The 23318-nt window shown below is 41.7% G+C and overlaps 1 pseudogene; it reads right to left on the reverse strand.

The window, feature by feature from the left end:
* Nucleotides 1-1843: 1843 nt before the first annotated feature.
* LOC104664668 overlaps nt 1844-23318 on the reverse strand; it is a 118189-nt pseudogene continuing 96714 nt past the window's right edge.

Raw genomic sequence — 23318 nt, forward strand, 5'->3', positions numbered from 1 at the left:
AGTAGCTGGGACTACAGGTGTGTGCCACCACGCCCGGCTAATTTTTGCATTTTTAGTAGAGACAAGGTTTCACTGTGTTAGCCAGGATGGTTTTGATCTCCTGACCTCATGATCCACCCGCCTTGGCCTCCCAAAGTGCTGGGATTACAGGTGTGAGCCTCTGTGCCCAGCCAGAAAATCCACATTTTTAGGGTGATTTTGTCTTTATATATAGGGTAACTCCCAACGGGAGACAGATGCAAATATCAGGTAATAGAAATCATTATGGTATCTATTCTGTATTTTATACCTTTTTTGACAAAGGATAAATTTGGAGTCTACAAAATCCTATAGCATCCATAAAATGTTTTCTATCCTCCATGCATATTTAAACCGTCCTAAACAAAAATGAAGTTCTCCTGTCTCTGAGAGGAGATTCCCAGTGTCCCTTGAAAACCCTCTTCAATATTTTGCTGGTCTGGTCTCCCATTCATGTTACTTTTTCCTTAACTGAAGATGGAGACTAGCTTATTGTCACACTTCCTGTGGTGACACTTTGTGTCATTGCATCCCTGTCACCGTTGTCCCTCAATTAGTGCTTGTTGAACGAATGAATGAATGAAAAAGTACATGAATGAATGAATGAGTGAATGATTTTTGCTTCTAATGTACTCCATTGGCATGTCTTCTTTCTAGTCAGAATAATTCTAGTACTTTCAAGTTTTATAAGGAATCTGCCTTCTTTTTGAACACCAAAACCTTTTGGTTGGCTCTTTACTTAATGCTCTCTATGTTTTTCATGTTCCTCTTTGGTTTGAAGTCCAGAATTGGAGACCAGTAAGGCCTATCAGGTAAAAATGTTAAAACTCTTAGTCATTTATAGAATAGAGTAAAAAGCGTCATTTCTTAGGACTCTGTGGCTATACCTGACTCAGGTCTAGCTTGTAGGCTTTGGGTCTTGAAATGTTTGAGTTGAAAGGGATTGAAGGAATTATTGTTAAGTGGTTTTGTTCTTTTGTTTTTGGTCTTGTCAGTTAGTTTGTTTTGATGTAATGATTAATTAATGTGGCTAAGGCAAAAGTCATTATCTCTTAGAAATACTCAAATATTTACAGATGAAATGTTATGATGTCTAGGGTTTGCTTTAAAAAAACAGCAGGAAAGGAGGGGCAAATTAAAGCAATAGAGATGAGACCAGATATATTGATAATTACTGAAGCTGGATTACTTATATTACTCTCACTACTTTTATAAATAGGTTCTTTCTTTTCTTTTCTTTTCTTTCTTTCTTTCTTTCTTTCTTTCTTTCTTTCTTTCTTTCTTTCTTTCTTTCTTTCTTTCTTTCTTTCTTTCTTTCTTTCTTTTCTTTCTTTCTTTTTTTTTTTTTTTTTTGCAGAGTCAAGAGAACATTTATTTGTGTGCCTTTCTTCCTATGTGCATTTCAAGTCTTTTTCAAAACAAGGCCCTAAGAATCTCCAGATTCAATTATGTCCCTGGGCTTGGTTGACTCCTGCAGTAGTCTTAGGAGCCTTGTACAAATGCTAGAGTTACTCATTTGGCAACATTAAACCCTAGGAAACAAGATGCAACAAAGCAAGACTCCTTCCTCCATGGAATGTGCTGATTTCAGACGAGGCGGCAGCCAATGTGGAAAACGCTGGAATTTTTCCTTGGAACTGGACTGTGATGAGAGATGCTTGCCACGAACATAGCTACTGTCTTTTCTTTGACCTTCCTTTCCAGTTTTTGACGATAAAGCAAGAAATAATCTTCTCTGAAGATACTTGATAAAAATTCCCCCCAAAAAACCAAAAACACATGCTTCCACTTCATTGACAAAAATTTCCTACTAGACCCCCTGGGTCTAGTTCAGCAGGGGGATGAGCTGATTGATGCTTTTGCCCCAATAGCCAGATATGCCCATCCCCTTGAGGATGCTCACTCTATTTTTGGTATCATGGCAGGCCACTGAGAGGTGGAAAGGGTGCAAGAACCATGAGATTTCCTGGAAATGCTTCCCTGGGAAGGCAATTTCATGAATGAGGTCTTCCAAGCAAATGACACCAACCCTCCCCAGATGCTCCTCAATCACTGTGTTGTCTGTCAGAGGGATGGTCTTACTCTTGACCTGGGCTTGTCCACATTTCAAAGTGAGTTCCCGGTCACACAATTTGGAAATCCCCAGGTCACACAACGCTCCACTATATGCAGCATTTTTAGGTTTTGGGGGATGACTTTTACAAAGACACCACTCAAAATTTTCTTTAGGCGAAGTCTTGCAATGGTTCTCTGCACCAGTAAACTCACACCATCAATCCTTTTGATGCATACAACAAAGGCCTAGGAATGTTTATCTGGTGATTCCAAGGCGTGAGGTTTCACTTCTAGTCATCTGAGACTCACCTTGTCACATTTCTGCTGCCAGGAATCATATAGGAATAATTCCAGTTGCTTAAACCTGGCCCTTTTCCTTTCCTCTGCTCCTTCTTTGCCAGAAGTGCCTGCTTTGCCTGGATGGCTTTGGGGGCTTGATAAGCCTTCCTCTTTTTCAGGAGATTTTCTGGAACCAAAGGGATTTTTCTTTGCTCTTGGTCCCCCGTCTTTCTAGTGTTGCAGCTACTCTAGATTTTTTCATAATACAAAGTTAAGAAAACTATATTTAGACAAACTTATTCTAGATGAGAAAACCCAAGACCCAAACATCACAGAGCTAACAAAATGGAGACTGGGACTAGAAGGCAAGTCCTCTGTCTCCCCTTGACATGCTCTTTCTGGTAAACCATGTATCAGTTCAGCTTGTTGTGCTCTCCCTGTGGACTTAATTTTTGTCACCATCAGCCTGGTAATAATAACTTCAACATGCAAAGGCCATTAACAATTCTAGTCTACTTCCAATCTAAGTTTACCATCCCCTGTGATTTTAATAAGCATAAAAATTTCCCTACTCCAGGTAACTCTCAAAAGAGAAAACAATGTTGATGTATCTCTTTGTTCTAGCATTCTTTGGAACCAAAATAAAGGATTGTTAGGGAAAAAAACCCAGACAAACATATGTGCAAGGAATTTCAAAAAAGGAATAGTCACTAAACATATTTAAACTTTTAAACAAGAAATTGCACACTGCAACAGAATCTAAATAATATCCCAGAAGTAATTACTAATTTAAGTGTGTAATGAAATGATAAAATGCTTTGATAGAGCTCTGGCCTGCGGAGTCTCTGTGATACATCCAGCATCTTGGCAGCCATCCAAGGCCCAGAGTGGCTTTGAGTTTGGAATGTTTATTTCATCAGGAGCCAGGACCACCTCAGGAAGTCACCTGTGCCCAGATCACTCAGGGTTACGTGGTTTTATTCATGTTCCCCTGGAAAAAGAAACAGCGAGCATTTCTTCATTTGAAGGAAAGGAATAGGGGTTGGTCTGAAGAAGGGAGGAGAAGAATTATGTGTGTACGGGTGGCTGAGAGTGGGTGTGGGAGGAAATAGTTGGGGAGTTTCCTCATTCAGGTAACCCTAAGGTAAGTACCGTGAAATGGTTAACAGCAAACTGTCAGAGTAGTGTAGCTGGAATACAAATGTGTTAGTAGGAAGCATTAAGTCAGGTGATTTACTCAGGTGAGGAGAAGTACTGCAGGGTGAGCCCTAACTAGGAAGTTGCCTTCCTGTTCAGAACCGGGGGAGATCATGAGTGAGATAGTTCTAAAACCAGGGAGTGCCATAAGGAGGAATTTCTAAACTAATGTGGAATTCAAATGGCACTCACTTCTTTAAATAGGTTTCGAAACGTTTTGGGTTAGGTTTAAGACAGCTCCTTTAAGTGATTTGTATTTCATAGACAAGCCACAAGCATTCTGTCCATTTTTCCCCAATCAGAATTAATTCTCCCTGCTCATAAGATGCATGTCATCAGCATAAAATTATTCTCCTCCCCATACTTTTTTGATTGTGGCCTCCAATTCCCAAGGTGATTTAAAACTTATAAAAAGAGGTTCATATTAACGATGGATTTCAATTTTAAACAAGCTTCTCAGTGAGAACCAGTGTGACATGAAAGCATACTTCCAAGTGAATTGTGTATTCATTTAAAGTTTAGGAAAAAAATAAAAACAAACCCTGCTTTACTCCCACCCAGCGTGTAACTCCAGGTCACCACCCCTGGAACATTGTGCCTTTGAGCTTTGGACTGGATTTGTTTCTGAGGTTAAGAGAAGTGTGTGGCAGATGTTGGGAGGCAGTTGGGGGTGGGGGTGGGGAGCAGGGATGAAGGAGCTGCCAGATGTTGAGCGGGAGGGTGGAGTGTGAGGATAAAAGCCTGCCAGATGTCTGCAGTGCAGAATGTTAGGCACCTGCTTTCCATGATCTTCAGAGGATGATTTATATCACATAAGTAGGATCTCATAAAGGTCCCCCCCTCCCCAATAAATACAGAATTCAGGGCTCCAATAGTGATCCTCTGCATGGTTTCTTGCCTCACAGTATGTCTTTTTAAAAATTCAAGTTGAGGGTTATGTGAATGAAAATAACACAATCAACCAATATACTCATTTGTAAATAAAAGAGGGGGGGCTGTACATTTAAATCTGTTGTTCTAAATTATAAAGACAATCACCTTTTATTTTCTATTTATTTTATCTTTCCAGTAAGATGTGATTTGCTCTTCTCTCTCCCCATGATGGATTTAATAGATTTATTCATCAAGTTTTCTAAATTTAGACACCAAACTGATGTTTTTCTCCCACTGCTTAATTTTATTCTTAGCAGCACTTACATAAAGCCAGGCAGTGAAAGATATGGCAAAACTACTGACTTGCTGTGATCTGGAATGCACTTATAGAATAAAATAATAATAATGAAGATTGATATACCAGAGAGACTTAATATCAAGTGTCCCTACTGAAATCTGTGCTGTGCTTTTGGTTTTTCCCCACCGTGCTTTTGGCCACGTTTCCTGTGGTTTTTAGGGGTCTTGGTTTTCCTTTTGATGCCTGGACTAGACTCAGTTCTGAGAGCATAGATGAGCCATATAAAAGAAAATATGTGGATCTTATAATTTCCTTGCATTTTAGGAATTTTCTAGGACTAGATTTGATTAAAACAAGTTAAATTTCACTCCTTGATCTTGTTTGAAAGCCTTTGAAATAATTGTATTTGTACTGTTGGTGGGAGTATAAATTATTTCAGTCATTGTGGAAGACAGTGTGGCAATTCCTCAGAGACCTAAAGACAGAAATACCATTTGATCCAGCAATCCCATTAGTGGGTATATACCCAAAGGAATATAAACTGTTCTATTATAAAGATGCATGCACGCGTATATTCGTTGCAGCACTATTCACAATAGCACAGACATGGAATCAACCTAAATGCCCATCAGTGGTAGACTAGATAAAGAAAATGTGGTACATAAATACCATGGAATACAATGCAGTCATAAAAAAACAAGATCTTGTCCTTTGCAGGGATATAGATGGAGCTGGAGGCCATCATCCTTAGCAAACTCACACAGGAACAGAAAACCAAATACTGCATGTTCTCACTTATGAGTGGGAGCCAAATGATGAGAATACATGAACACATAGAGGGAAGGAACACACACTGGGGCCTACTGGAAGTAAAGGGTGGGAGGAGGGAGAGGATCAGAAAAAATAACTAATGGATACTAGGTTTAATACCTGGGTGATGAAATAATCTGTACAACAAACCCCCATGACACACATTATTACCTAGGTAACAAACCTGCACATGTACCCTTGAACTTAAGTTAAAAAAAGAGAAATAATTGTATTTGGTGCCTTGGAGGGTGAACTAAGAGATGGTAAGATTCAGAGAGAAGCTACATTTGTCCCAGTGGCCCCTCAATCTTCAGAAAGCTCAGGCTTGTCATTCTCCCTGCACCACAGTTAGCAGTGTTAATCATTGCTCCTCTAGGCTGCACTGGCATTCAAGCATTCAGTAAATAGTAATTGAGCACCTAGCAGGTACCACTCTGCTAAGTTCTGGGAATACAGTGCGGAAAGAGGTTTCTTTCCTCTTAAAACTCCAGTGTCCTGTGGAAGATAGACATTGAGTAGATAATTGTTGAAATACTTATTCACAAGGGGTAAGTTCTAAAAGAGAAGTGAATAATGTGTGCTATAAGAAAGATAACAGGGGGGACTTTGATAGATGTCATCAGATAACCATGAAATAGATTGCTTTATGACTTGGCAAATTGCTTCCTCATTTGGGATCGTCAGATAGCCACTCGGTTAGGCCAGTCAGCTTTAAAATGTGATGGAATGCAAGGGTTTTGTCAGGTGGTACTTTCTTGTTTTCCAAGAAAACGAGAAAATCCTTTTCTAGCCTGCACTCCAGATTCTTCCAGGGCCAGTTCCAGAGTTGAAACTCGTTTATACTTACTACTTAGCCTGAATAGGCTCTGGATTTTGTTTTTCTAAATAAAAATTTAATTTTAGAATAGTTTTAGATGTACAGAAAAGTTGCAAAGATAGTACAGAGAGTTCCCATATACGCCCCACCCTGTTTCCCCTGACATTCTATGTTAAAATGGTATGTTTGTCACAATTAATGAACTAATATGGATACACTATTATTAAGCAAAGTTCATGCTTTTATTTAGATTTCCTTAGGTTTCACCTACTGTTCCTTTTGCTCCAGAATCCTGTCCAGTTTAGTTTCTTTGACTTTGGCAGTTTCTCAGATTTTTCTTGTTTTTGATGACCTTGATGGTTTTTGAGAAGTACTGGTCAGGAATTTTGTAGGATGTCTCACTAAGGGAACCCTCAGAATTTTCTCATGATTAGACTGGGGTTACGAGGTTCTGGGGCGGGGAAACTACAGAGGTAAAGTGCCATTCTCATGACATCATATCAAGGGTACTTACTATCAACATTGCTTGTCATTGTTGATGTTGACCTTAATTGCCTGGCTGAGGTAGTGTTTGTCAGGTTTCTCTGCTATAAAGTTACTCTTCCCCATCCCTTTTCATACTGTGATTTTTGAAGGAAGTTACCATGTACAGTCTGTACTTAAGGAGTTATATTTCACCTCCTTTAGGGTGGAGTATCCACACAAGCTATTTGGCAGCCTTCTGCATGGTAAACTTGTCTATTCTTCCTCATTTATTTCTTTAGTCAATCATTTATTTATATCAGTATTGACTCACGGGTATTTATTTTATACTTCGGGCTATAATCCAACACTGTTTAACTTTGTGTCTCAAATTGTTCTACCTTTGGCTGGAAGCTCTTTCAGTTGGCTCTCATGCCCCTTAGACATAACTGTATCTGTGTGTTTGTATGCGTGTGTATCTTCTTCAAAACTTTTTTTTCTCCAGTACTTCCTTACTTTTTGGCCCTACAAGATGGTCCAGGCTGACCTTGTATTTTTCCTGCTATAGTTCTACAATCAGCCATTTCTCCTGTTTTTTAGAGAATGGTACTGGGAGCCAGGATCTGTGTAGTTCTCCTGGTTTGTTTCTCACACTATAAATTGCCTGTGAAATAGTCTGGACAGGAGTGTGGGGTGGAGAAGGAAGTCTGAGCTTCAGAGTCAGGCCTGATATCTATTTCCCATATTTCCCACTTACTAACTGCAGAGCCCTGAACAAATAATTTAACCTCTCAGAATCTCACCTTTCTCTTCTATAAAATGGGCAAATTATTTACCTCATGTGATTATTGTGAGAATAAGAAAAAGGATTTATAATGGGCCTGACACAGAGCATCTGTTCAAAAAGTCATTTCTATGGAGCAGGGTAGGTCCATATGGGTGTCTCCCCTCCCCGAGTTGGCTGAACACCAAGGAAAATAGATGTTTAATTTTTTTAATTACATAAACAAAACCATATTATCCATGAAGGAAATAAAAAAGAGGATGTTTTACTTACAATCCTACTACCCTAACACATGTTTCCTTTTAGTCCCTGTCAGTATGTACTTAGTTAAAAAATATTTTCATCACGTTGTATATAATAAGAGAAATAACATTTTACCATAATGTATATGGTAATAATAAAATAGCTCGCCTTATTAGATGCTTATCCTGTATTCAACTTTTATGTGGATTGTTATAATCTCCATTTTATGGCGGAGAAAACTGAGGTACAAATAGGTTGACTACCTTTCCAGAAGATACACAGCCAAGGACAGGGGAAGATAGGATTTGAACTGAGATCTGTCTGATGCCAGAGCTGGAATCTTTAATCTTTAATCAGTGTTACATTTTCTACTTTATGTAGACACCCCCACCCTCCAGTCATATGTTCATACACAGGCATACATATTAATTTCTTTGTTTTTTCTTTTCTTTTCTTTTTTTTTTTTTTGAGACAGAGTCTTGCTCTGTCATCAGGCTGGAGTGCAGTGGCCCTATCTTGGCTCACTACAACTTCTGCCTCCCAGGTTCAAGCAATTCTCCTGCCTCAGCCTCCCGAGTAGCTGGGATTATAGGTGCCAGCCACCGTGCCTGGCTAATTTTTGCATTTTTAGTGGAGACAGGGTTTCATCATCTTGGCCAGGCTGGTCTTGAACTCCTGACCTTTTGATCTGCCTGCCTCAGCCTCCCAAAGTGGTGGGATTACAGGCATGAGCCACTGTGCCTGGCCCATATTAATTTCTTTATGTCACATATGCTGTCTACCATGCTAGAGGCATTAGATGATGTTGGTTTTAAAAAGATGAGTTGCTTACATCCCCCACCTTTTTTTTTAAAGGTGTTTAGGATTTTATAGGGGATATTACACATAAAGAGGGTTGCAGTGCAGTTCTTCCAGAGCTATACAGATTTTGCAGTTTTGAAAAAAAGAATGCTTATATTTGCCCAGTGATACCAGAGAGAGTTTGATGGAAGAGGTGACATTTGAACTGAGACTTGAAGGATTGGCCAGATTTAAATGGGTAGGTTTGTGGATAGTAGGGGCATTTCAGTCAAATGAAATAGTAAACATAAAATTGGCTAGGCTTGTGATAGACTAGATCACTAAACAGCAGGTATTCATCTTATTTTCCAAACTGTTCAGGGAGGAGCATGCTCCCTTACCTCCCGTGAGTTTGGGCTTGGCCCTGTAACTGTCTTGGACCAGTGAAATATGGGTGGAAGTAGCAGCATGGTATTTGTGAGTACAGACTTCAAAAGACGCATGATAAGTTTCTGCCAGCCCTCTTGAAGCTTCTTCCGTCTGTCTCGAGAACAGCTCATCTCAGGTGATTGTTGCCCCTTCAGCCTGAGGTCTGGGATGAAGGCACGTGGAAACAAACCTGAAAGTGCTCTGGCTTAAGTCCAGCCTTGCCCGGATCAGCCCAGCTGAAATCAGTCAAATGACAGCAGATATACAAACCTGTGAGTGACAATAAATGTTAGTTTTTATGAATTCCTGGGATTTTGAGGGTTGCCTGTTACACAGAATAATCTCAGCAGAAATCTGATTAATATTAGGCCAAAAAGGATAGGCCAAGTTAGAAGAGAAACTAGTTGTCTAGATTGGCTGAAGAATATACATGCAAGCCTGCACCTGTGTGCAGAGAAGAATTTTTAACACATGAAAATAATGAATAAGATGACTCAGACTTTGTTGGATTTTGGCAGCCAAAATGGCCAAGATTATTTTACAAGCATCTTATATAGGATTTATTTCAAAATACACAAAATTAAGGACTTGAAATAAAAGCACAGAATGTCTCAGGTATTTTTCCTTTTCTTCCTCACCACTTTACTCTTTATTTATTTATTTATTTATTTATTTATTTATTTATTTTTGAGATAGCATCTCACTCTTGTTGCCCAGGCTGGAGTGTAGTGGCACGATCTCGGCTCGCTGCAACCTCCGCCTCCCGGGTTCAAGCAATTCTCCTGCCTCAGCCTGCCGAGTAACTGAGATTATAGGTGCCTGCCACCATGCCCGGCTAATGTTTGTATTTTTAGTAGTGATGGGATTCCACCATGTTGGTCAAGCTGGTCTTGAACTCCCGACCTCAGGTGATCCACCCTTCTCGGCTTCCCAAAGTATTTTACTCTTTAATGGGGCCCAGCACATACCAAATCTACAATAAACATCAGGGACACGGTTCTTCCCTCAAACAACCTTACAGTCAGTTGAATAAGCAAGATAGATATGTACACAGGAAATACAAGGGGAGTGCTTGAACACAAGAAAGCAGCAGGATTTAAAGTAAGGAAAGAATCTGATGCTTTTTTAGCTTCATGACGTAAAGGAGATATGCTAGCAAGAGGTTAACCTGGCAGTATGACGGGTATGGTTAATTTATAAATACCATATCCTGATGAAAGGTAATTACTAAGGGTTCTCTATGTTCTTTAGTTGGCTACCTTCAGAGTCCAGCAACATAAATGCATATTGTTGGTGATTGACAAGCCACCTGGATGCTTAGCTCAAGGTAGAGCCCTGGTGGGAGGAAATAAAGTATTTTTAAAGCCAAAGAGGTGTGGAAGAAAAAAGATTGAGTGGGCGGTTCTGTAAGAAAGGAGGGGGGACCTTGTTGGGAAGGTCCTAGAGTATAAAACTAAAACTTTATGCCAGTTGAAGTGGCTGGAGATGGGTGGAATGGAATAGAAATTCCTTTCTTTAATCTGTATCCCTTGTGGACTCAGGTTGGATGATGTCTCCAACTTAACAGTAAAAGAATGTGTTTTTGGTCGGGCACGGTGGCTCACGCCTGTAATCCCATCACTTTGTGAGGCTGAGGTGGGCGGATCACAAGGTCAGGAGTTCAATACCAGCCTGGCCAACATAGTGAAAGAGCGTCTCTACTAAAAATACAAAAATTAGCCGGGCATGGTGGTGCATGCCTGTAGTCCCAGATACTCGGGAGCCTGAGGCAGGAGAACCACTGGAACCCAGGAGGTGGAGGTTGCAGTGAGCCAAGATCGTGTCACTGCACTCTGGCCTGGGTGATATTATTTTCTACTCTCCTTCTCTCTCTTTAAAAAAATTTTGGGCAACAGAGTGAGACTTCTTCTCAGAGAAAAAAAAAAAAAAAAAAAAAAAAAAAAAAAGAATATATTTTCTCCTGGCTTTGTTTTGTGTGCTTTACTGTAAGTCCATTTGTTATGGACGATGTCACCCCAACCTCTTACTTCCAAGTCATCTGTATACCATTGTGCTAAAAGAGTTTCGTCTCTTCTTTGCCTTAGTCCCCAGTGCCCTTGTATTCTGTGTCTCTTTTATGACACATACTTGTAACATTGCATTTTGGGTAGTGAATTCTGCACCATGGAGTAAAATAACTATGATTTCCCTTTGACTTAAAGACGAGAAAACATTTGGGACCATAGTGCATGCCTCTGAGATGCTTCTAGCATTCCCTTTAGCCTCCAATGAATCAACCCATACTCTCTCCAGGGTGGGCAGCGAAACATAGGGTCATTCATTTGAGTTTTGACTGAGCATTGCCCCGACCTCCCCTGCTGGCGTGACTACAGGGATCCTGACTGCAGCTGTAAACGAGCTCCATAGGAAGCCTTGCCACTTAAGGAACTACAAGACATATTCCACAAACATGTGTTGAACACTTGCTATTTGACAGGCACTGTGGCAGGCATAGCAAAGGACCTCAAAATGAATAATATATGATTCTTTCCTTCATGGGGGTTTATAATCTAGTGGAGAACGTAGATACGCACAACACAAGGATGCGGGAGGCTGAGTGGAGAGACAATTTGTGCGTGGTCCAATTACGGACCACCTAGCCTCTAGGTTCCGCACTGGAACATACTGCAACCGAAATCCTGTCCTGGCTGATGGAAAGTCAGAAGCAGGCCCAATGGAGAGGTTTAATTTAAAACATTATCCAAGTTCTGGTCAAAGCTAAAACCCCCTCTTCTGCTCTAGGGAGAGAACAGACTCGACTGGATAAAAAAGCCTTGTTTTAAGGCCGCATTTTAGCATCTTCTTCTCCCAGCCTCTTATTTTTGTTTTACTTCCAAGAGACACTGTCTAGCAAGCTCCTAGGACATTCTTTGCCAGTGGGATACAGGTAGTATAATTCTAGTGGGTGTCAGATCAGAACCAAGTGGGTTTGTTTTTTTAGTAACAAAACTACTGCACTGACCATGAGCTGGTTTCTCTTCGAATAGAAATGAAGGGAGCTAGCTCTTCTTTCATTAGGAAGTTACACTCCTTTCAGCTTCAGTAAGCTCCCATGAAGATCGTTCTGAAGATCTAGTGGCCAAATATCACTTGCTAATAGTTCATTCATTTTTTTTCTTAAGGAGAAGAGTCTTGGAAGTCAGCCTGGGAACCAGGCTCATAGGCTGGGAAAACAGACAGGAAGCCAGGCAGCAGCTGTTTTTAATGTGCTTGGAGACTACATATGTAATATGTACAGAACACATTGCATTCAGTAAGATCATAAAATATGCATGCGAGTGTGGTAAGAACATGACAGTAGAAATGGTGCTGCCAACACAATGGAGATACTGTTATGACGACTACACCGTGTAGCTTCATGTCTCAGAGTATGGCAGCCTGGCTATCTTCTTCTGAGTTGAAATTCGGTATAATGCTACAATCCTCTGCTTTTTCCACATGACTAATACACAACACTATACTTGTAACTGATAGAATTGTCTGTGATAGCTTCTAACCTCTGAGGAGAACTCAGATCTCCTGCTGGAGCTATGGAATAGTTTAAGGACTAAATGGAGTCGTCAGACACAGGCAATTAGCTATGCTACCAAGGGGTAAAACTTTGAGAGGGAGAGCAAATGGTATCCTGACTAAAACCAGGTGAGGTAAGCAATCTGTCATATTCTCACATTTGAGAGAGCTCCTCCTATACTGACTTTCTGCTCAGGGGAAAGAGGAGCCCCTGAAGATCATAGTGGCCCAATATATTTGAGTGCACCTAAAAAAGTTGCTCTCTCTGTTTTTGTTTGTTTGTTTGTTTTTTGAGAGGGAGTCTTGCTTTGTTACCCAGGCTGGAGTGTGGTGGTGTGATCTTGGCTCCCTGCAACCTCTGCCTCCCAGGTTCAAGCGGTTCTCCTGCCTTGGCCTCCCGAGTAGCTGGGATTACAGGTGCATGCCACCACACCAGGCTAATTTTTGTATTTTTAGTAGAGATGGGATTTCACCATGTTGATCAGGCTTAGTCTTGAACTTCTGACCACAAGTAATCCACTCACCTAGGCCTCCCAAAATGCTGGGATTACAGGTGTGAACCCCTGTGACCAGCCACTCCCTCGTTTTTAAAAATAAGCTTTTTTTGAAACTTTGAAATAGTTTTATACTTACAGAAAAATTACAGATAGTATAGAACATTTTCTTTTACTCCTCAACCAGTTTCAGCTTTCCCTATGTTATCATCTTATATTATCTTGGAAATTTTTCAAAAGTAAGAGACCAATTTTTTGATACATTACTATTAACTCTAGACTTCCTTTGAATTTCATCCATTTTTCTAATGATGTATTTTATTTTTCTGCTGCAGGATCCAATCAGGATGCTGTATTTTATTTATTTGTCATTTTTTCCTTAGCCCTCTCTGGTCTGTGGCAGTTTCTCAGTCTTTCCCTGTTTTTCATGACCTTGACAGTTTTAAGGAGTATTGGCCAGATATTTTTAGAATTAAAAAAAAGTCTCTCTTTTAACGTGAGGCCTGATCATTCCTTGCTTGGGAGAAGCTATTTTCTGTCTTAAAAGGCCAAAAAGGAATCCTGGTAGATCCTGGGGGCGAGAAGGCCTGGAGAAGGAGACTGGAGCTTCTCCCATACTGACCATCTGCTCAGGGGGAAGAGGAGCACCTGAAATAATAGGTGGCCCAATATATTTGAGGGCAACTCCTTGAGTTAGTAGTTAGTGGTCTCACCCTGCTACACGTCAGAATCACTTGGGGAGCTTTTCCAAAAATACTGATACCTAGAACCCACCAAGACCAATTAAATCAAAATTTCTAGGGATGTGGTCCAGGTATGGATAGTCTAAAATAGCACACCAGGTGATTCTAATGGGCAGCCTGGATGGAGAACTTCAGACTTAACTAGTAATAAAGAACATACTTACCTACGTGTCCTAGATATAGCCATGGAGAAGGAGTCGGCTCCAGGTACACAAATTAGTTAAAGATTTGGGATCCTGAAAAAGCCTCTTTATTATAGATTTAACTGATGGTATTATTCTAGTTACTTACTTTTCTTAACTTGAGAATTGAGTGCTAGGCAGTGAATTTGTTTTCTTAATCATCATCTGATTTGGGATTAAAACGAGTGAGTTGCCCTTGATCACTGAATATCCTAATTTCAGTGTCTAGTCACCAGAGCTGGCCCATCAGAGGTATTAATATAATCTATTGCTGAGACAAAAACACTACCCTGAGAGTTGGGAGACAGAATTTCAGTCTTAAGGCTTTAAATGCTATTTGGCCACTGGGTGACTGACCAAGTCACTCATGTTCTTTGGAACTCAGGGAACTCATCAGAAAGGGTTTGAATTAGGTCATGACAGATCTCCTCCGGCTCTGAGATTCTATGATTCAAGGAGTCAGAAGACTGTCTTTTTTTTTTTTTTTTTTTTTTTTTTTGAGATGGAGTTTTACTCTTGTTGCTCAGGCTGGAGTGCAATGGCACGATCTTGGCTCACTGCAACCTCCGTCTCTCGGGTTCAAGTGATTCTCCTGCCTCAGCCTCCCAAGTAGCTGGGATTTCAGGTGACTGCCACCACACCCAGCTAATTTTTGTAGTTTTAGTAGAGACAGGGTTTCACCATGCTGGCCAGGCTGGTCTCGAACTCCTGACCTCAGGTGATCCACCCACCTCTGCCTCCCAAAGTGCTGGGATTACAAGCATGAGCCACTGCGCCAGGCCCAAAACTGCCTTTAAAATCCCAGTTTGTTACTTACTAAATGTTTGACCTCAAGGGAGCCACTGGATCCTGCCAACCCCATTTGTCTATCTGCTGAGTAGGGATAGGAATACTTGTGGACACTGAGATCTTTCTTTCTGAAGTGCTGTGCAATTCTACCTGTAATGTTCTCTGAAAAGATGGGTGATTCTTTCCTCTCTTGGTTGGGGAATCCTTGTATCACAGCTTTATATCTTTCGTAAGACTCTTTATCATAGATTTAACTGACAGCATTATTCTATTTACTTACTTTAAAAAAAAAACTGGCTCAAAAACTGAGTGCTAAGCAGTGAATTTGTTTTCTTAATCATCGTCTGATTTGGGGATAAAAAAAAGTGAGTTATGAAACCCTTGCTCACTGAAGATCCTAATTTCAGTGGTCTAGTGACCAGAGCCGACACTTTGGAAGTATAATCTGTTGCTCAGATGAAAACACTGCACAGAGTTTCACAAGTCTCAGTGCAGTGCAAATGCCTCATACATACTCAATAAATATTTGTGGGTTGAGTAAATGGCATGATTTGAAGATAAAACTTTAGTCAACATGGCAATAATGGTTTCTCATTAGATTCACCTAAGTAGTTCTAAAAGTAATGACTCTCCCGGAGCCATTAAATTAGAATGTCTGGAAATGGCATCCAGGTTTTGGGTTTTTTAAGCGTCCCCAGGTAATCCCAATGTGCAGCCAAAGTTGAGAACCACTGCCTTAGAAGGCCAGTTTTTTTGCTCAGCAAGTTAAAGAAATGGAATGTGGATCAGATATAAAGACTGCCCAATCCTTGAAGGATTTGCATATTTTTACTTCTCTCTTCATCCTCCATACATTTAGCACAGGTCAGGCACATGGCAGGAACTCAATGAGTTATTTGTTGAATTGGATGGAATTAAAAATAAAAATCCCCGCATTGCCTTTTCCTCCCACAGCGATTTTACTCACTAGGTGAAAATATGTGAAAAGCAGGTAAAGTCAAGAGTTGTAACCCACATTTCCCATGCAGTCATATTCTCATTACAACACACAGGGTACAATTTTTTAGGATTTGCATAATGTAATGAGTCTCATTGAAAAAGAGTTCCTTCTTCATTTCAACCCTGCTCTGTGTCTTCTTGCCTTTTCGGCCTTCCAGCCCAGCAGCTGCTTGGAGCCTGGGATTGGTGGTGCTTCGTCGTGGAGAGGGTGGCATTTTCAGTAGCTGGGGTTGTTGCAATAAGCCCAGTGCGTTTCACTGCTTCCGGGTGTTTCCTCCACTGACCAAAAGACACCTGATTTGATCTTCACACTCCCTCCGGTTCTCCATGCTTTATTTGTCCTCATATTAAAAGCACATTTTTAAAAAGATTCTGAGATTTTAGTCTTATTATTAATACAGGTGCTTACTTAGTTCCAGATAAATACAGAACCCCCCACTCCCCCCCGCTTTTGAATGTGTTGTAGCTTTATATGAAGCTAATGGAGCAAGGCAATGCTCAAACGTCAAATTAAACTGCACAGCTCTGTAATCACTCAGACTGACATGGCATAAAAGGATAATTAGTAGTTCATTACATGGAACATTGTTTGTTCAGCTAAATTGATTTCTCAGCTGCCCATGTTTTCTGTTTACTTAGTAAGCGCTCCATTGCACATTTTTATTTGAGAGCTAGGAAATCCCTTCCCCTGATTTTTTTTTTTTGATCAGTGCAGTTTTAAAATATAATTTGCTCGAGCTGGGTGAACCTCCGAATGACATACAGGTGTACGGTATCAATCATGAAGTGTGGATTGATGCCTGGAACATAAAACCAACTGTGGCTAGAGACCTAGGAGACTCTACCAAAAGGCTAGAACATACCCAGTGGCTTTGTACCTGGAAATGCTTTTGTGGCTGTTTGCTTTTCAACTTAAGAGTGAATTCCCCTCTCAGAAAGGGAGGGGGCGAGAAAGAAATTGGAATAGACACCAAATCCCTTGCTGTTCAAAGTGGACATTTTCCAACAAAGTTTTTCTTAAACCCTTCATGTTGCCTGTTAATGCCAACATAAAGAAAACAGTGGCTGTTTTAGGATTTCCTACCACTCTGCTCACTATCAGCAGGATTTAGAAAAAAGGCTAAATGCTGACTTCAAAACTTTCTGCACTTGCTACCTTTTAACGATAATGTGAATTTTCTAGGTTGGGGAAGCACAGCTATCCATGGCACCTTCCCCACTGGCTGTTTCCATGTCCTTTGTACTTCTGCTCTCGGGTGTAAGGCATCCGCATAGATTTTGCTGGACAAATACAGTTGTTCAGATGCCTCCTAACACGTAGCTCACCTCGACTTTGCCATTGCTTTACTTAGCTATGCTTGGCCAATAGGTTAATGCATTGCACTAAATGACACCTTGGAGTTTTGATAGTCACAGAAGAGAGAAGCCAGTCCTGTATCTCGTTCAAACCTCTGGCACAAGATGAAATAGAAATCTGGGTAGCATCTCAGGCTGAGAGTTCAGCTACAAAGCAGTTTGTTTCCTAAAAGATTCTCAATGTTAATTTGATTTTGCTAGTCCTTGGAGGAACTTAGAAATCCCCCTTTTAAAATTAAACGTTGTTGGCTGGTTGCAGTGGCGCACACCTGTAATCCCAGCACTTTGGGAGGGAGAGGCGGGTAGATCACGAGGTCAGGAGTTTGAGACCAGCCTGGCCAACATGGTGAAACGCCGTCTCTACTAAAAAATACAAAAATTAGCCTGGCATTGTGGTGGACGCCTGTAATCCCAGCTACTCAGGAAGCTGAGGCCCTAGAATTGCTTGAACCTGGGAAGCGGAGGTTGCAGTGAACTGAGATCCCACCACTGCACTCCGGTCTGGGTGACAGGGCAAGACTCTGTCTCGGGGTTGGGGGGAAATGAAACGTTGTCATTCTGTATTTGTAGAGGAAGACTATTAAAGGGATACTGTAGGTCAGTGTGAGGAGAGGGGAAGCCTTTTAAGACTGGGTAAAGAAAAACTCAGTGGTTCACCCTAGTTAGTAGTCTTTCCAAATACACGTGTGCAGCTGGGGTGCACACTAGTGGAACTAAAGACTATTAAATTCCACTACAACCAAGTTCTGGATTTCTTTCCTTGGCCCATGAGAACATTAGCAGCCTCATGTAACACGCACACAGCATATTGAGCAGGGGTCTCTCTGTTACCAATATTAATGGGAGGAAATAGAGCCTTCATGAATGAAATCTGTAAGTAATCCTCAAGGCTCACCAGTGCCTTTTGATTTAATCTTCTTCCCTAGCAACATTGTTAGAAGCTGGATGTAAAGTTGAAGGTATGATTGGAAGAAGATAATCTTAACCTTTGAAGAGAGCATGAACATATTTATGTATTCTTAGCACACAATGACTCAGTAGGAACTGTGAAATAGAATTTCAAAGTTTTTTTTCTGTAAAGAAAGTAATTTCGGGGTCAAAATCTTAGGCAGGCTATTCTCTTATAGGCTTTAAATATGGAATCTGTGATTATCTTGTATATAGGGGGCTTTGTTCTGACTAAAACAGTAACAATAATTAATGAATGTGACTCTCATAAACTGAAGCCCTACAATGTGCCTGGCACTGTGCTACGTGCTGTATGTTTGCCATTGTGTTCTCTTCCTTCCCAACTCTAATTGCAGACTTTCTTTCTCTTCTTGGGCTTATTACAGAACTTCAGGTTAAGGCAACTGGGTAACCGTCCTTTCTTCCTGAGCACTACCTGGCACCTGATGTTTGCAAGTAGGCTTGCCTACCTGTTCTGCTCTCTTAACATCCTGCCAATCTCCTGGTTTCTCTTGGCCAGGGCTTAGATGTTCTAGTTCCTTTGTGTCATCTCCTATCTCATTTCTCCTGTTGCCATTTCCCCTGAATTTTGGCAATCAGATTAGCTATTGCTGGCCCTCCCACCCCCAATCTGTACCACTATCGTAGGCTCAAACATAGCCCAATTCCAAAGCTGATGTCCACAAGGTAGGATGTATGTAAGTAGTCTTCCCTAAATTGCACGTGCATAATTTTATTAAAGTTTTGCTGTCTCAACTAAACTACTGGACAGCACATTACAATTGCTGGGTTTCCATTTTCACTAACTCTCCTTGGCTGCCAAAGAGTCCCATGGACTGCTTCTGTCAGAGCAAGCCTGGGCTCCATATATCTGTCACCTCAGTCACAGACTCCCTTCAGCTCTCTTCAAGACACAGGGTTACAATTCTCTTCAGATGGCCCTTCTGGGTTCCTGATTGGCTGCCATTGTTATCGTCCCTTCTTAGCTTCCTTGACATCAAAATTGCTGTGTTTTCTTCCTATCTTACTAACTGTTTCTTCCCATTCTCTAAAGGTTGGGGAGACCATGAACTAATCCTATGCCAATCTCATTATTATTATTATTATTTTAAAAATTTTCTTCCTTTCTCCGTCTAGGTGCTCTCATTTGGCCCCAGGGTTTAAAATTCCATCCGTACAGGCCGGGCACAGTGGCTCACGCCTGTAATCCCAGCACTTTGGGAGGCCAAGGCAGGTGGATCACCTGAGGTCAGGAGTTCGAGATCAGCCTGACCAATATGGTGAAACCCTGTCTCTACTAAAAATATAAAAATTAGCTGGGTGTAGTGGTGGGCACCTGTAATCCCAGCTGCTCAGGAGGCTGAGGCAGGAGAATCCCGTGAACCCAGGAGGCAGAGATTGCAGTGAGCGGAGACTACACCACTGCACTCCAGCCTGGGAGACAGAGTGAGACACTGTCTCAAAAAATAAATAAAATTAAAAAAAAATCCCATTTGTACACACTGATGTCTCTCAATGTAGTATCTCTAATCTAAACCTTTCTCCTGGGCTTCAGACACATATAGCCAAATTCATAATCAATACGTTAGGGTAGAATGGCCATCTTAAAAAGAACTTAGGCTTAAGAGCTTAGCTTAAAAAGAACTTAGACTTTCTTTCCTGAAAACTGTTTTGCTCTTTTCTTCCCCTTTCTTAGTTAATAGCTGCATCTAGCTGCTAAGGTTAAAAACCTAGGAATTATTTTTGATTATTCTCTTTTCTTTACCCCCACATCCAATCCATCTGTGAGTCCTGGTGTTTCTCTATCCAAAATGTATTTCCAATGTGTCACCTTTTGTTTCATTCCAAGCCCCTCTTGTCTCTCCGCTAGACTATGCTAACAGCCTCCTGACTAATTTTTCATGATTCTGCTCTTGCTCCTTCAGTCTGTTGTCCACAGAGCAGGCAGGGTGCTCTTTTAACAGCAAAAATCCATCGGGATCATATCATTTCCTGTCTTAACCCCCATGGCTTTCCACTGCACTTAGAATAACATCTGAACACCTTTCGCTGACCCACATGCCCCACCTAATCCAATCCCTTCTCACTTTCTGGTATCATTTCATGCTTTTTTTTCTTCTCCTCCCTGAAATGGTCAGGTTTCTCCTACAGCAAAGCCCTTGCATTTATTGCTTCCTTCTTCCAGAATGCTCTTCCCCATATGATTGCATGGCTGCCTCTGCCTTGTAGTTAAGGCTGTAACTCAAACACCGTCTTTTCAGAAAGGCCTTTCCTGAAACTTACCTAAAGTCACTCTCATTCAAATTATCCTGTATTTTTTCCTCTCTAGTATGAATCACTGCTGACTTTCTAAAAAATTGTTTTGGATTGTTTACACCTTTATTGTCTGTCTTTCTCTGTAAGAAAGCAAGCTTCATGTGGGCACAGCCTTTGTTTTATTCACAGCTGTATCTCCTGTGCTAAGAACAATGACTGGCATGTAAGAGATACTCAAAAAATATTTGAGACACATTAGGGCACACCCAAGATGGCCAAATAGGAAGAGCTCCAGCCTCCAGCTCCCAACGTGAGAGACACAGAAGATGGGTGATTTCTGCATTTTCAACTGAGGTACCGGGTTCATCTCACTGGGGCATTTCGGACAGTTGGTGCTGGTCTGCGGGTGCAGCCCAACCAGTGAGAGCTAAAGCAGGGCAAGGCATCGCCTCACCTGGGAAGCACAAGGGGGAAGGGAATTCCTTTTCCTAGCCAAAGGAAATCGAGACACACAACACCTGGAAAATTGGGTAATTCCCACTCTAATACTGCACTTTACAAAGGGTCTTAGCAAACGGCACACCAGGAGATTATATCCCACACCTGGCCCGGAGGGTCCCATGCCCACAGAGCCTCCCTCATTGCTAGCACAGAGATCTAACTGCAAGGTGGCAGTGAGGCTAGGGGAGGGGCACCCACCATTGCTGATGCTTAAGTAGGTAAACAAAGCTGCCGGGAAGCTTGAATTAGGCAGAGCCCACCACAGCTCAAGGAGGCCTGCCTGCCTATGTAGACTCCACCTCTGGGGACAGGGCATAGCTAAACAAAAAGCAGCAGAAACCTTGGCAGAGGTAAATGTCCCTTCCTGACAGCTTTGAAGAGAGCAGTGGATCTCCCAGCATGGAGGTTGAGATCTGAGAACGGACAGACTGCCTGGTCAAGTGGGTCCCTGACCCCTGAGTAGCCTAACTGGGAGACATCCCCCACTAGGTGCAGACCAACACCTCACACCTCACACAGCTGGGTACACCCCTGAGATGAAACTTCCAGAGCAAGAATCAGACAGCAACACTTGCTGCTCAGCAATATTCTACCTTCTGCAGCCTCTGCTGCTGATACCCAGGCAAACAGGGTCTGGAGTGGACCTCAAGCAAACTCCAACAGACCTGCAGCTGAGGGTCCTGACTGTTAGAAGGAAAACTAACAAGTAGAAATGACACCCACACCAAAACCCCATCAGTATGTCACCATCATCAAAGACCAAAGGCAGATAAAGCCACAAAGATGGGGAAAAAGCAGTGCAGAAAAGTTGGAAATTCAAACAATCAGAGCACGTCTCCCCCTCCAAAGGAACGCAGCTCATCACCAGCAATGGAACAAAGCTGGAGGGAGAATGACTTTGACGAGTTGAGAGAAGAAGGCTTCAGTCGATCAAACTTCTCAGGGCTAAAGGAGGAACTATGTAACCAGCGCAAAGAAACTAAAAACCTTGAAAAAAGATTTGATGAATGGCTAACTAGAATAATCAATGTAGAGAAGTCCTTAAAAGAACTGATAGAGATGAAAACCATAAGAGGAGAACTACGTGACAAATGCACAAGCTTCAGTAACCGACTCGATCAACTGGAAGAAAGAGTATCAGTGATTGAAGATCAAATGAATGAAAGGAAGTGAGAAGAGAAGTGTAGAGAAAAAAGAGTAAAAAGAAATGAACAAAGCCTCCAAGAAATATGGGATTATGTGAAAAGATGAAATCTACATCTGATTGGTGTGCCTGAAAGTGACAGGGAAAATGGAACCAAGTTGGAAAACACTCTTCAGGATATCATCCAGGAGAACTTCCCCAACCTAGTAAGGCAGGCCAACATTCAAATTCAGGAAATACAGAGAACACTACAAAGATACTCCTCGAGAAGAGCAACTCCAAGACACATAATTGTCAGATTGACCAAAATTGAAATGAAGGAAAAAATGTTAAGGGCAGCCAGAGAGAAAGGTCGGGTTACCCACAAAGGGAAGCCCATCAGACTAACAGCAGATCTCTTGGCAGAAACTCTCCAAGCCAGAAGAGAGTGGGGGCCAGTAGTCAACATTCTTTTTTTTTTTAAATTAAAAAAAATTTTTTTTTGAGACGGAGTCTCGCTTTGTCGCCCAGGCTGGAGTGCAGTGGCCAGATCTCGGCTCACTGCAAGCTCTACCTCCCGAGTTTATGCCATTCTCCTGCCTCAGCCTCCTGAGTAGCTGGGACTACAGGTGCCCGCCACCTCGCCCAGGTAGTTTTCTTGTATTTTTTAGTAGAGATGGGGTTTCACCGTGTTAGCCAGGATGGTCCGATCTCCTGACCTCGTGATCTGCCCGTCTCGGCCTCCCAAAGTGCTGGGATTACAGGCTTGAGCCACCGCACCCGGCCGTCAACATTCTTAAAGAAAAGAATTTTCAACCCAGAATTTCATATCCAGCCAAACTAAGTTTCATAAGTGAAGGAGAAAATCCTTTACAGACAAGCAGATGCTTAGAGATTTTGTCACCACCAGGCCTGCCCTACAAGAGATCCTGAAGGAAGCACTAAACATGGAAAGGAACAACAGGTACCAGACATTGCAAAAACATGCCAAAATGTAAAGTCCATCGATGCTAGGAAGAAACTGCCTCAACTAATGAGCAAAATAACCAGTTAATATCATAATGACAGGATCAAGTTCACACATAACAATATTAACCTTAAATGTAAATGGACCAAATGGTCCAATTAAAAGATACGGACTCATAGGGGCGGAGCCAGATGGCCAAATAGGAACAGCTCCAGTCTCCAACTCCCAGCACGAGCGACACAGAAGACTGGTGATTTCTGCATTTTCAACTGAGGTACTGGGGTCATCTCACTAGGGAGTGCCGGACAATCGGTGCTGGTCAGCTGCTGCAGCCTGACCAGCGAGAGCTGAAGCAAGGCGAGGCAT

This window comes from Rhinopithecus roxellana, chromosome 1 (genome assembly GCF_007565055.1).
Source record: "Rhinopithecus roxellana isolate Shanxi Qingling chromosome 1, ASM756505v1, whole genome shotgun sequence".
NCBI lineage: Eukaryota > Metazoa > Chordata > Mammalia > Primates > Cercopithecidae > Rhinopithecus > Rhinopithecus roxellana.